Source organism: Megalobrama amblycephala, linkage group LG15, assembly GCF_018812025.1.
Source record: "Megalobrama amblycephala isolate DHTTF-2021 linkage group LG15, ASM1881202v1, whole genome shotgun sequence".
NCBI classification, from domain to species: Eukaryota; Metazoa; Chordata; class Actinopteri; order Cypriniformes; family Xenocyprididae; genus Megalobrama; species Megalobrama amblycephala.
Genome location: NC_063058.1, coordinates 10,976,437 through 10,981,735, shown reverse-complemented (window position 1 = coordinate 10,981,735; position 5,299 = coordinate 10,976,437).

Here is a 5,299-nt window from a genome sequence, read left to right as displayed (position 1 = left end):
TTTGCATTTATTTTTCAAGCTAATTTATTAATGCTATCAATGCTATTTTATTAGCACTACTATATCTATCTATCTATCTATCTATCTATCTATCTATATATATATATATATATATATATATATATATATATATATATATATATATATATATATATATATATATACTTAAGACCAATACAAAGAAAGGATTTTTAGAAATCTTGGCCAACTGAAAAGTATGAACATGAAAAGTATGAACATGTACAGCACTCAGTACTTAGTTAGGGCTCCTTTTGCCTGATTTACTGCAGCGATGCGGCGTGGCATGGAGTCGATCAGTTTGTGGCACTGCTCAGGTGTTATGAGAGCCCAGGTTGCTCTGATAGTGGCCTTCAGCTCTTCTGCAGTGTTGGGTCTGGCATATCTTCCTCTTCACAATACCCCATAGATTTTCTATGGGGTTAAGGTCAGACGAGTTTGCTGGCCAATTAAGAACAGGGATACCATGGTCCTTAAACCAGGTACTGGTAGCTTTGGCACTGTGTGCAGGTGCAAGTCCTGTTGGAAAATGAAATCTGCATCTCCATAAAGTTGGTCAGCAGCAGGAAGCATGAAGTGCTCTAAAACTTCCTGGTATACGGCTGCGTTGACCTTGGATCTCAGAAAACACAGTGGACCAACACCAGCAGATGACATGGCACCTCAAACCATCACTGACTGTGGAAACTTTACACTGGACCTCAAGCAACGTGGATTGTGTGCCTCTCCTCCCTTCCTCCAGACTCTGGGACCCTGATTTCCAAAGGAAATGCAAAATTTACTTTCATCAGAGAACATAACTTTGGACCACTCAGTAGCAGTCCAGTCCTTTTTGTCTTTAGCCCAGATGAGACGCTTCTGACGCTGTCTGTTGTTCAAGAGTGGCTTGACACAAGGAATGCGACAGCTGAAACCCATGTCTTGCATACGTCTGTGCGTAGTGGTTCTTGAAGCACTGACTCCAGCTGCAGTCCTCTCTTTGTGAATCTCCCCCACATTTTTGAATGGGTTTTGTTTCACAATCCTCTCCAGGGTGCGGTTATCCCTATTGCTTGTACACTTTTTTCTACCACATCTTTTCCTTGCCTTCGCCTCTCTATTAATGTGCTTGGACACAGAGCTCTGTGAACAGTCAGCCTCTTTTGCAATGACCTTTTGTGTCTTGCCCTCCTTGTGCAAAGTGTCAATGGTCGTCTTTTGGACTACTGTCATGTCAGCAGTCTTCCCCATGATTGTGTAGCCTACAGAACTAGACTGAGAGACCATTTAAAGGCCTTTGCAGGTGTTTTGAGTTAATTAGCTGGTTAGAGTGTGGCACCAGGTGTCTTCAATATTGAACCTTTTCACAATATTCTAATTTTCTGAGATAGTGAATTTGGGATTTACCATAGTTAAGCGGTAAGACTTTTAATGTTGAAGTTTCGTCTGCTCACCAAGGCTGCATTTATTTAATTAAAAATACAGTAAAAACAGTAATATTGTGAAATATTATTACAATTTAAAATAACTGTTTTCTGTTTGAATATATTTTATAAAGTAACGTATTCCTGTGATGGTAAAGCTGAATTTCCAGTCTTCAGTGTCACGTGATCCTTCAGAAATCATTCTAATATGATGATTTGCTGCTCAAGAAACATTTATTATTATTATCAATGTTGAAAACAGTTGTGTACTTTTTTTTTTCAGGATTCCTTGATGAATAGAAAGTTCAAAAGAACAGCATTTATCTGAAATACAAAGATTTTGTAACACCGTTCAAAAGTTTGGGGGTCAGTAAGAATTTTTTTTTTTATTTTTTTGAAAAGAAATTAAAACTAAACTAAATTAAATCGATCAAAAGTGACAGTAAAGACATTTATAATGTTACAAAAGATAATATTTCAAATAAATGCTGTTGTTTTGAACTTTCTATTTATCAAAGAGTCCTGAAAAAAAATATTGTACACAAATATTTTGTACAATTGTATGCAATAAATGTTTCTTGAGCAGCAGATCAGCATATTAGAATGATTTCTGAAGGATCACGTGACACTGAAGACTGGAGTAATGATGCTGAAAATTCAACTTTGCCATCACAGGAATAAATTATTTTGTAAAATATATTCAAACAGAAAACAGTTATTTTAAATTTTAATAATATTTCACAATATTACCATTTTTACTGTATTTTTAATTAAACAAATGCAGCCTTGGTGAGCAGACGCAAACTTCTTTTAAAAACATTAACAATCTTACCCATCCCAAACTTTTGAGTGGTAGTGTGTGTATATATATATATATATATATATATATATATATATAAAACATGCATAAAAAATGCTTTCACAAATTATAGTTTGTTGAAACTCTTTATTTTCAGGGCAATACAAAAAATACTTTCGTGACCAGATAAATATTATACATACAGCATTTTAATGTTCATTATTATTATTATTAATATTAATGTCACTATGTCAGTTGATTAAAGAAAGCCCTAACTCTATTTCAAAAGAAGGCGATAGTTCTTGCTGTTTTCTTCGGCTCCACTGAAAGACACCACATGTTCAACCACATATTGCAATATCTTCATTATAGCTATAACTTGAAGTAAACAAAAAACAAAACTTCATACATGGTGATTTATTGAAACGAAAAGCAAAATAACCTTTTTTTCAATTGTTTTTCACGTGGATAAGCTGAAAGCAGTCAGTGCTGATATAAAGAATCATGTACTTCCTTTTCCTACTCGTGGTTTGTTAATTTGTCGTGAAGCTATACATCTAAAGACTTCATTGTACGGCAGTATAGTGGCCTGCCAAGGCAAGTGCATCTTTAGGCTTCAGTAGGTACAATATTGCAGAACAGAACCAAATAGCCGCCCAATGGACATCAGATTTAGTCGCCACATGCGGCTTAGACTGGAAACAACGCTGTACACACCCAAAGCTAGTTTGAACAGGACAAAGGACATCTGCTTCACTCATCTGCTTTATCGCTCAGTATCGGTATCTGAGACACTTTAAATCCAGATCAGTGGAGTGAAATCTGGTCCACAAGCAGCATAAAAGAGCGACTTGCACACTGAGCTACTGAAGAAGTCAGAATAAGGCACTATGACACAATGCAGTCCAGATCTGAAGAGTCACAACAGTCAGTTCTCATCTTTTAAGTGCCGCACATTATTCTACGCAATGCAACAAGAAATAAAACAGGAAGTACACCCTCTTAAAAGACTCCACTGTGATTTTCTTACCGAAAACATACACGAAGTACACGTTAAGCAGAGAGACATGTTATTAGCAGGTAAGACTACACTGACGACGCCACTGAATCCTATAAAGCTACTCATGTGCCGTTTCCTGCTGAGTTCCTAACAGCCATGCAAGCACAATCTCAAACAGGAAGTAGATTTTGAGATGGATCTATTGCAAGTGTGAGCGTATCCATGTTTTATAAGAACAGTGATATTTGGAAGTACAACACTGAGATTCTGGCTGCATTCAGAATGGAATACGAGCGCTCTGCATACTGCACAGTATATACTGTACGCTGTCTACTATAGCATGTGAAACAGTCTGGATTATTAATATTAAATGATACGCATTTAAAACGGTAGTATGCTACATTGTTGTCACATGACCTGTTTGGCACATTTTTTTAAAACACATTTTGTGTAAATGTAAGAGTAGTGTTGTTAAAAGTATTGACTTCGATACCAAGTCAGTACTGAAATTTTAAAATGTGACATTTTAAGCGGATTCTTAAACACCTCTGATTGGCCGTTGTGTTCATGCACTCAACAGATACGTCTGTGATTGGCTACAATGATCAATGCACGGGAGTGTTTGAAAGCAGGCGTCTACCAGCGGACCGGTCTTGCTTTCAAAGGCTCCCGTGTGTATCTGTGTAAGCGCTCGATGAAGAGCGTCATTGGTGTCTATTTACAACATGTTTTTGAATCACTGATCACGGTAGCCAATCACAGACATATCTGATGAGCGCGTGAACACAATAGCCAATCAGAGGTGTTTACGAATCCGCTCGACAGCGCTCAAAGCATCACATTTTTAACATTTCAGTACTGACTTGGTATCGAAGTCGGTACTTTTGACAACACTACTCTAGAGCAGGGCTGGGCAGCTCTGGCCCTCGAGATCAGTGTTGCCAAGTCTGCGGTTTTCGCCGTGGAATTGGGGATACTTATAAGCTGTTGCGCAGGTTATTTTTTTTACGCTGGTTTATTTCCACCCCCATATGTACAATTTCGGCACTCCAACACCCTCAAAACATCCCCAGGCATACAAATTCAATGGATAATTCGGCCGCCCAATGGAGAAAATCGGACTACTTTTGATGCGCAGACCTGGCAACCCTGCTTGAGTTCTGCTTTCCTGCAGAATTTAGATCCAACCTTGATCAAACTAACCTGTCTGTAGCTTTCTAGTAATCCTTAAAGGAACACTCCACTTTTTTTTTGGAAAATAGGCTCATTTTCTAACTCTCCTAGAGTTAAACAGTTGAGTTTTACCATTTTCGAATCCATTCAGCCGATCTCCGGGTCTGGCGGTACCACTTTTAGCATAGCTTAGCATAGTTCATTGAATCTGATTAGACCGTTAGCATCTCGCTCAAAAATGACCAAAGAGTTTCAATATTTGTCCTATTTAATAGCCATATCGGCCTAGAAAATCCCAACTTATCATTTTCCGTCGGTCTTAGTACACGATGTAACTACAGAAGAGTCAAGTTTTAAATAGGAAAAATATCGAAACTCTTTGGTCATTTTTGAACGAGATGCTAACGGTCTAATCAGAATCAATGAACTATGCTAAGCTATGCTAAAAGTGGTACCGCCAGACCCGGAGATCGGCTGAATGGATTCAAAAACGGTAAAACTCAACTGTTTAACTCTAGTGGAGTTGGAAAATGAGCCTATTTTCAAAAAAAAAAAAAGTGGAGTGTTCCTTTAAGACATTGATTAGCTTGTTCAGATGGGTTTTATTAGGGTTGGAACTAATCTCTGCAGGAAAATGGATCTCGAGAGCCAGAGTTGCCCAGCCCTGCTCTAGATGCAGGTTATGATCGGAATGAATCAGGGCCGTAATCAGCATAGACATTGAGGGGGACAAGTCCCCGCCCCCTTAATAATTAGAAATGGCAAAACTGTCCACCCAACATTTGAAATTCTTGCACTGCTCTACTGCACTTCATTACGCAGCTCTCTGTATGTTGTTAGGATGACAAAAAGGTTACATGACAAAGGTTACAAAAAGTTACATTTTTAAGTCTCGGCGGTCTAACA